The sequence below is a fragment of the Chrysemys picta genome, chromosome 12 (genome assembly GCF_011386835.1).
Source record: "Chrysemys picta bellii isolate R12L10 chromosome 12, ASM1138683v2, whole genome shotgun sequence".
Classification (NCBI taxonomy): Eukaryota; Metazoa; Chordata; order Testudines; family Emydidae; genus Chrysemys; species Chrysemys picta.
In genome coordinates this window covers 7,328,844-7,338,572 of record NC_088802.1, presented here as the reverse complement: position 1 = coordinate 7,338,572, position 9,729 = coordinate 7,328,844, and the positions used below count along the sequence as shown (strand labels likewise).

General features: G+C 58.7%; 1 long non-coding RNA gene across 1 annotated transcript; it reads right to left on the bottom strand.

Moving 5' to 3' along the window:
• Positions 1-4,677: 4,677 nt before the first annotated feature.
• Positions 4,678-9,449, bottom strand: LOC135974711 (uncharacterized). The gene is made up of 3 exons (XR_010591828.1): positions 9,349-9,449; positions 5,681-5,825; positions 4,678-4,768 (listed from the first exon to the last, which is right to left on the bottom strand). It is a non-coding gene; the product is annotated as an uncharacterized LOC135974711 (long non-coding RNA).
• Between the last annotated feature and the right edge of the window lie 280 nt (positions 9,450-9,729).

Here is a 9,729-nt window from a genome sequence, read left to right as displayed (position 1 = left end):
GCGTTTCCAACTACAAACAGACCATGCTGCGCTAAAGTGGCTTCATACCGCCAAGGGGAATAACAAAAAACTTCTTCGGTGGAGTTTGGCTCTCCAAGATTTTGATTTTGAAATACAACACATTTGTGAACCAATCGCTGGCTGAGAATCCCAGTTTGTTGGACGTCCCATCAGACTGAGGCCTGCTCAGCTGGAAGCCTGGGTTCATGTGCAGGAGCTGGGGGCTGCTCAGAGGCCATTTTATCCCATCTGTCTCCATCCCCACATCCATGTTTACATGGACAGACCTGCCCCTGCCCCATCCTTCTCCACTCCCCTCTGGGGCTGGGCAGCTCCTGGGCTTTGCAGGCACCTCTGCACCTCCTTGCCGGGCTCCTTCCCAGCAGCTTTGCACAGAGCGACCCCCACCCCCACCCCCAGAGAGGCGGGAGCTGCTCTGAGGAAGGGCAGAGCTCACTCCCTGCACAGCCCAAGAGCCTGAGTGCTTCCCCGGGCAGGCACACGGAGCCCCCACCCCACTGAGTCACTGGCTGTGGGGAGCTGCAGAGGCAGGTTCTCCACTGGCCAGGAGCTGACCAGTCCGGCCCAGGCCTACAGAGGGGGCTCCTCCCGCCTGGGGCTCTGGGAAAGAGGAGGGGGGCTGGGAGTGAGTGATCCTGACTGTGAGCTCAGCTCGAGACAAGCCTGGGATTCAGCCACCAGAAACACTCTCAGGAGAGGCAACCGGGCAGTTTCTGGAACCCCTGGGGTTGAGCCCAGCCCGATTCCAGCCCTGCCAGGCCCAGTCTGTTGGGATAAAGCATCTGCCGCTCTCACCTTTTCCTGCTCACTGTCGATCCCAGCCAGGGAGGCGCTGAGTGCAGAGCACTGGCTCTGGCTGTAGGTCCAGTTCCCTTCAGTCTCTGAGAAATAATAGCATTTCCCTCGGTATCCGATCCAGCCGTCCGGGCAGCTGGGCCCAGCAGCACCCACAGGTGGTTTGGATTTTTCCACTGTCAGAGAAGCAAGTAACACAGGGTCAGAGACTGTTTCCCCTACCCCCAGCCTGACTCTGTATCTGAGTGAATGAGGGGAGAGAATCCCTCCGATCCAGGCCGCAGGCTCCTTACACCCCAGGCAGCTGTGCAGAGGGAGGAAATAGACCATTTGAAACAAGGGATGGGCACCGACCCCCTCCTCTTTAGTGGCTTAGCTTCTGGGGGTCAAATTCACAGACAGCGCAGATGACGAGCAACCCAGAGCAGAGTGCAGCAACAGCACATTCACCGTGAAGGTGTGGAGCAGGCAGGCAGGGGGAGCGTTACCCGATGGCCGGCACAGACAAATATTGACTCCATCTAAAGATAAAGTTCAATACGATTGTGTGGGACACTCGGTCTAACCACCCCAGGGATGTCCTGCTAACCTAGTTAGCTGCCCCCCTCCCCAGGCTCTTTGCTTTAGAGATGCACCTTGGGATGAAGATGGGATTAAACCGGGGTGGGCAAACTTTTTGGCCCAAGGGCCACATCTGGGTATGGAAATTGTATGGAAGGCCATGAATGCTCACAAAATGGGGTTGGGGTAGGGTGACCAGACGTCCCGATTTTATCGGGACTGTCCCGATATTTCCTTGTTTGTCCCGCGTCCCGACCCACGTGCGGTCAGGACACTGGACAAACAAGGAAATGCGCCGGAGCCTGGAGCCCAGAAGTGCTCGCGCCCCCCCCCCCCCGCCCCGACTCCACCCCCTCCTCCCCCAATTGGCTACCTCCCCGAATCCCCGCCTCTTCCCCGGGCTCACCATTCCTCCCCCCTCCACAAGCGCCGGAGGGAGGCCCGGGAGACGCAGGAGAAACGCGGGGCCGGGGTGAGTAAGAGTCCGGCCTGGCCCCGAGCAGGCAGGACTCAGTTGGGTGGTTGGGAGAGGAGGGGGGCGGCCCGCGGGGCCAGGCGGCGGCTGTTCTCCCCCCTGGGCAGCGAGACTCGGGAGCAGCCGCTGCTGCAGCTCCCACTGCCGCGGGGGTAGGAAGCGGCCATGGCGCTCGGCGGCTGCGGCTCTGGTGCCCCCGAACCCCCCGGGCCTGCTGCGAGGCCCCAGTAGCGCGCACGCTGCGCCCAGCCCAGCCCCTGGCCGGTCGCGTCTGGGCTGCTGCCCAGCTGGTGCTATCCCGCGGCGGCCCCGGGGTGGAGGCATCGGCTGCCCAGCCCCGTTCGTTCCCCTGCAGGACGGGGGGGCTGGGGCCTGCTGCCCCCACTCCGGGGCCGCCGCGCGATAGCACCAGCTGGGCAGCAGCCCAGACGCGACTGGCCAGGGACTGGGCTGGGCGCAGCGTGCACGCTACTGGGGCCTCGCAGCAGGCCCCGGCTCGGGGGGTTCAGGGGCGCCAGAGCCGCAGCTGCCAAGCGCCATGGCCGCTTCCTCCCCCGCGGCAGTGGGAGCTGCAGCCGCGGCTGCTCCCGAGTCCCGCTGCCCGGGGGGGAGAACAGCCGCCGCCTGGCCCCGCGGGCCGCCCCCCTCCTCTCCCTACCACCCAACTGAGTCCTGCCTGCTCGGGACCAGGCCGGACTCTTACTCACCCCGGCCCCGCGTTTCCCCTGCGTCTCCCGGGCCTCCCCCCAGCGCTTGTGGAGGAAGGTGTGTGTGGTTTTTTGGGGGGGGGGCACTCCCCCCGCCACGCCCCCCCTGCACCCCCCCCGCGTCCCGATATTTGACTTGGGTGATCTGGTCACCCTAGGTTGGGGTGCAGGAGGGGGTGAGTGCTCCAGCTAGGGGTGCGGGCTCTGGGGGGCGGGCAGAAATGAGGAGTCCAGAGTGCAGGAGGGGGTTCTGGGCAGGGGGTTGGGGTGTGGGATGGGGGGCTCCAGTTGGGGGTGCAGGCTCTGGGGTGGGGGTGGGGATGAGGGGTTGGGAGTGCAGGAGGGGGGCCCAAGCTGGGTTTGGAGGTTGGGAGGGGGATCAGGGCTGGGGGTTGGGGCAAGGGAGGGGCTCAGGGGTTCCAGTGGCTCTTACCTCAAGCAGCTCCTGGAAGCAGCGGCATATCCCCCCTCCAGCACCTATGCGGAACGTGGCCAGGCAACTCTGCATGCTGCCCCATCCACAGGCGCCGCCCCTGCAGCTCCCATTGGCCATGGTTCCAGGCCAATGGGAGCTGCGGGGGCACCGCCTGGGGCAGGGGCAATGTACAGAGCCACTTGGCTTCCCCTAGGCATAGGTGCCAGAGGGGGGACATGCTGCTGCTTCTGGGATCCGTGTGGGAGTTGTCTTACCAACTGTGAGAGGCCAATTAAGTAAGAGAAAAAAAAATTTTGAAGTGATAATCAAGCTAGCCCAGTACAGACAGTTTGATAAGAAGTGTGAGAATACTTACAAGGGGAGATAGATTCAATGTTTGTAATGGCTCAGCCATTCCCAGTAAAGTCCGGTTACCCGCAGTAACTATCTTCCACCATGTGGGGGAACGGGAAGAGCCTGGAGGAGCACTCAGCAAAGGTTCCAAAGAGGTACCAGCAGCTCCCCAGTCCTGCCCCACTCACCCCCTTACTCTGGCTCCCCCTCCTCCATCCTGCCCCACTCACCCCTGGCCCTGGCTGCTGGGGGGGAGGGCATGGACTGGGTAAGGGGGGGCGTGATTGAGACAGTTTCGGGACCACTGACTGGACTGAGCTGGGTTAAAAAGGTCAGTGCCAAAGTCACCCTGTTCAGTTCAGCTGGGATTTCCCCTGCAGCCTCAAGCCAGCGAGTCTGTCACAGGCTCCCAGGGAATTTCAATGGGCACCAACTCCCGCAGCCTCTTTCCCCCAGTGCAGCAGCAGGGACCAGGTCACAAACTCCTGGGAAAGCCTGCTGAAGTTTAACCCTTTCAGGGAAGGAGCAGCGGTGCGGTCAGTCAGGCCTAACACCCAGGATACATCTGAAGGGCCCGTGCAGTTGGTGAATTCTCAGAGGTAGGGAGGGTTATTGGGTCACTAACAGGGAAGCCAGGACAAGCCATTAGAGACCCACTGGAGTCACTGGTTAGTAGCGTCCCTGCCTCCCCACAGACAGTCCAGGGGAGCAGAGACTGGGTGGACCAAGCACTTACCTGCTAAAAGTGCTGCTAGAGTAACTAGGGTTACCATACATCCTCTTTTTCCCGGACATGTCCGGCTTTTCGGCAGTCAAAGCCCCGTCCGGGGGGGAATTGCCAAAAAGCCGAACATGTCCGGGAAAATGGTGGCTCTGCTCCTCCCTGACTCTTCGGCTCTGTTTAAGAGCCGGGCTGCCTGAATGCTACCGGCTTCGGGCAGCCCCGTGCCTCCAGACCCTGTGCCGCCAGAGCCCGGGAGGGGAAGTGCCCGGCTGGGGGCGCAGGGTCCGGAGGCATTGGGGCTGCCCAAAGCCCGAGCGCTACCGGCTTCACGGTTTGCCGGGCAGCCTCCAGACCCTGCGCCCCCGGCTGGGCGCTTCCCCTCCCGGGCGCCAGCTGTGCTGGGGAAGCGCCGGCTGGGGGCGCAGGGTCTGGGGGCTGCCCGGCAAACCCTGAAGCCGGTAGCGCTGGGGCAACCCTTTCCCCCTGGCTGGGAGTGGGAGGGAGGAGGGGGCAGAGTTAGGGCGGGGAAGGGGCGGAGTTGGGGCAGGGCTATGGGTGGGGAAATGGGAGGGGCCAGGGCCCATGGAGGGTCCTCTTTTTTTATTTATTAGATATGGTAACCCTAAGAGTAACGATGATGATGATCAAAACGGTGAAGGTAGCTGGGACTAGGACTTGACGGGAAGCTTGTTTCCTGAGCGTGTTTGACCCAGGGCCTGAAAGAGACAAAGCCATGAGTGCTTCTGGGGAGCAGACTCATTAACAGTATCCGCACCTGAGCCGCTGTCAGCAAATATCTATTGCGATTCCCAGGTGCTCTGAGTTGGAGAAACAAGGGGTTCGGTTTTTCTATTTGCAGCTACAATACAACCAGGCTCACAGCATTCAACAGAAGAGTCCCTGGGAGACCCCGAGGGGAGCCAGGCAGGGACAGACCCACTGGGTTCTCTCAGGCTCCTTCTCTAGCTCCAAGTGCAGTTACCTGGGGGCAGAGCAGCACAGGTGTCAGACCTACAACAGAAGCTCTAAATCTCCTCCCTGCCCCGCACTCAGGAGCCTCTGTGCTGAGAGTCCGAAGCAACCCCTGGCCCCCCCAGACTAAGGACTGGCTTCTCTGGGCCCTGCTCCGATCCCTCAGACCCCCTGCAATCCTTGACTCTCCTTGTCTGAAGAAGCAAGTTTCGTTTGAAGTCTTGATTCTCAGGACAAAGGGGATTTCAGTTAGTGACAGTGAGACACAGACACTGTTACTCAGGGGAATGGCCCCTGGCCGCCCCCAGGGGAGATGAGGCTCCCAGCTCCAGTAGCTGTGACATTTGGAGATCTCAACATCCCCTCTTCACACTTGGCAGGCACAGCAGCTGCACCGGTGAAAACGGCAGGAACAGACGCATTACCTGCCACCCCCAGACATGGGCTCACTTTCATGCACACCCAGGGCCCTGCCTCCGTGCGATGGTGTCGGGCGTGTGCCTCTCACACATTTCACACAGAGGGAACGCAAAAGTGAAGTTGGCCAGAGGGAGATGGGGTCCAGGATTTCAGAGGGATAACAGCCCCTGCCCGCTGCGAGACCTGTGGCCACAGCCAGGCACACAAAGTACAAGTAGCAGGGACAAGCTGCGTACCTGATCCATGGGAGCTCATCGCCACACTCCGTTTCCTGCAGTGTCCACACACGGGAGTTTGATCAGTTCCATCCACCATTGAAAGTGTTGCTGCGTCTGGACATGCCTCAGTGTCTCTGCCCGGCCTGTTCCCGTATTATAATCTCTTAAAAGATTTAATTAAAGAACAATTTGCTGAACCCTTGGCTCTGGCATTTGGACTCTGACTTCGGCCCTGACCCTTGGCTCGGATTCCTGCTCCGACCACTAGGCCCAAATCCTGCCCCAACCTGGTCTGTTGGCAGAGAGGCCACTTGCTCAGGGCCCGTACGTACCCCCCGAGGAAGAAAACATCTAATACTAGAGGGCTGCTGAACCTGGCAGAACAAGATACAGTGACTAGGAGTCGATGCCAGAAAAATACAAACTGGAAATAAGGTGCAAGTTTGTAAGTGAGGGGAGTTACCCCTTAGAACAGTTCCCAAGGGGATGCAGCCGATTTTCCATCACTTTAAATCAAGACTGGATGCTTACATCACCGGGTGAAACTCTCAGGTCTGCATTATGCACGAGGTCAAACAAGACTAACACAATGATGCCTAGTGGCCTTAACATCTACGACTGCCTTCATGCCCTTTGATATCCACTGAGAGAAGCTGCCCAGGGGGTCGGAGGCTTCTTTGAGACTTGAAAACAGAGGAGTCCCACTGCCAGGGGGGTGGAATCAATCACCCAGGGGCCTAGTTCTGAGGCGTGTTGCTAGGCCCTTGCTGGGGATTGTGGTGCCCGCGCTGAAGAACGCTGTATGTGCTACGTACGGATTCTGTGGGGATCTGGTGAAGGACAGTACGGAACATTTTCCCCTTTTACACTGAAGTCCCCAAATGGAGACTGTAAAATTCAGAATTCTGCCGCTGCCCCACTCTGCGGCCCTTACTCTCCTTTTCATGACTTTCTTGCTAACTCCATTGGTTAGTCTGTGGGATGAGCTCATGGGCAATACCAGTTACACTGGCAGCAGGGGCTTGTCTGTAGGACAGCTGGAGCTCTGCAAGGCATCTGCAGCCCTAACTCCACTCCCAGGGCCTACAGCCACCAGCACAGCCCACCAGCCATATTGGAGCCTTGTTCTGCCCCATTATTTCCTCTCCAGACAGCTGTCCTTAATGGTTAGTTACTAGTGTACGGGGCCGACTCCAGGTTTTCTGCCGCCCCAAGCTGCCAAAAAAAAGAAAAACAAAAGCCGCGGCAGCGCGATCGCACCGCTCCACTCTTTGGCGGCAATTCGGCGGCGGGTCCTTCCCTCCGAGAGGGACTGAGGGACCCGCCGCCAAATTGCCGCCAAAGACCCGGACGTGCCGCCCCTTCCCGTTGGCCGCCCCAAGCACCTGCTTCTTTAGCTGGTGCCTGGAGCCGGCCCTGCTAGTGTAATCCAGCAAGTGTCTGTGTTGCCTCAGGCATCACCATTCTGTGGCAATGTTGTAAATCTCCACGAGATGTCAGCATTACACAGCACATCCCCCTCCATCTAAGGCATTCCAAGGTCTTTGCAAACGCTAATCATGGATTATCAATTCTTTGCACTTATACAGAACCTATTATCCATAGATCTCACGTTCTTCCCAGAGCACAATAAGCCTGCTTACATCCGTCTGAGAGGATGACATTAAGGCAGAGGCAATAGCCAACACCCTGACGTGTTCACATCATCAGTCAGTAGCCGACCTAGGAATAGAACCCAGGCATCCTGACTCAGTCCTCTGTTTTAACCTTTACACAGCTTTCTCCCAGAGCTGGGTTTAAAATGTGTGCTCTGGCCACTAGACCTCACTCCCCCAGCCCTGGGAAAAGGAGTCCTGAAGACCATCCTTCTTTCAGGCACAAAGTGGAACAGTAACTCTCCTACCGGCATACAAACCAGCAACTAGTGTAGTAGAAATCAAATTGTTTATTTGCTCTCCAGACCCTGGTGAGCCCTTAATCCCGTCACCTGGGGAAGAGGGAGAGAAAAATCCTGCTTCTTCCTGCTTATCTTCCTCCGCTCATCCCAAGGGAAATTACATTTCAAAGTGATTCCCCTCTCCAGAAAGGTAAATGCTGTGGAAAAAAGGGGAAGGGGTTGAGTAGGAATGGTTTTGCCACTAATAAAAAGATAGAGAAAGAGATGCAGGTCTGGAGCCTCCTCTTCTCCTCCAAACATTTTTCAGTACATGGGGGGTGGGGGGAAGCGGCGAGCCCAGGGGAGGAGACGAGGCCTGGGATTTGGGAAAGGGGTTGGAATGGGGGCAGAGAAGGGGCGGAGCCGGGAGCAGGGGGGGCGCGAGCACCCACTGGCGCCGGCTACAATCGGTGCCTATGCCCTGCGCAGCGCTGCCGGCGTGCTGAAGCTGCAGGGGAGGGGGAAGCGGGGGAGGGGCTTTTGCTGCCAGAGAGGCCCCAAGTGAGCGGCTCAATCCGGCGCAGCTCCCCTGTCAGCCGCTTTTGGGTCTTTAAATAGCCGTCCGGGGGGGAATCCTGGACATTTTTAGCTTTTTACAAATTCCCCCCCGGATGGCTATTTAAAGACCCAAAAGCCGGACATGTCCGGTGAAACCCGGACGTATGGTAACCCTAGTTCTCTGCCTCCCCCTGTGCTCCACTGGTGCTGCTCTGATCTGTTTGTTTGTAAATTTCAATTATCACTGATGGAAAAACTTTTCCTTAGTGTGTGTGTGTGCAGGTGCCTGCGCATGGTGAAATCAATATTTATTGACATTTACCAATAAAAATCGAATCCATCCAAGCCTGCACTTATCAGGGTTTTTTCCAGGCAGGAGTAGACCCCTCCCACCCCAGCATGAAAGCAAAAGGCTGTATCTACATAAGGCTCAATTATTTAATGGGGTGCGTTTAGGATTTAGTTGTCCGTCCCCCCCGCCTGCCAAGGAGAACATGGTTTAATTCCAAGCCCTGCTCTCTTCCTGCCCAGGGCCTTTTCTCCAAGGGGGCTGTTTTTCTGGCCAAGGTGCAGAGTGGGGCGTCTGCAGCACCAGGATGAGCAGACGGGAGGGATTGTCTGTGAAAGGACAATGAATGAAGTGCATTCTCATGTAGACAAGCCCTAGCTTGCCAGAGGGTGCTGAGTGAATCCGTACGGGGCACCCCCACTCTCTCTCGGAGTAGAGCCAGGCTGGCCCCGAGCTGCAACCCCGGCCAGAGGGGCCGACACACGCCATTTTGGAACAGGCAAAGTTGAAAGCGCACTGAACTGATCAGCTCCTTCAGCCTGCAACCCACACACAGTCCATGGGTCTGTGTCCTTCCCCCCCACCACAAGCAGACACATACATACAGCCCCAGCCCCATAGGCTGTGTCCTCACCACCACCACCACCCCAAGAAGACACAGACACTGCCCCCCACTCCCCGGAGCCGCTCCTCTCCTCTCTCCCTCCCTCCCTGGAGCCACCCCCTCCTCCTCCCTCCTTCCCACCCCCACCCCAGGGACCACCCCTCTCTGCCCCCCAGGGGCCGCCCTTTTCCCTCTCTCCCCCAGGGCCATCCCTCTCCCCGGGGACACCCCTTTCTCCCTCCCTCCCCCACTCCTGGGGGCACTCCGGGACTGGGTCTCTTCCCCCCCACCCAGGCCTGCCTTCCCGCTCCTAGTATCTGGGGGGCTGGGTCTCCCACTCAGCTAAAACAGGCGCTTACCGACTCTTGGTGCAGGGGAGGACGTGGCAGTGGGGGTTCGCTGCCTTCATACAGCTACTTCCCCAACGCACTTCCCACAACCCTCGTGATCCTCTTGTCCCAGTCCAGGGAGTTTCTGTCCTTTGTCAGCAGTTCCCCTTCCTTAAAATTTCCTGTTGTCATGTGGCCTGCCCAGCTCATTTCTGGGTCACTGTCCTGTGGGGTTCGCAGGTCTCTGGCCTGCTTCCGTGCTCCCCATTCACCATGGTACTGTCCCCCGCATCCCTCCACTATGTACATGTGTAGGGGACAACACAAGGTACTGGGCAGTGGGGGAGAATCAGGCCCATGGAGCATCAGGAACTAACGGGGCCTTTCGCTTAAAGGCAGCTGTCGGAACCG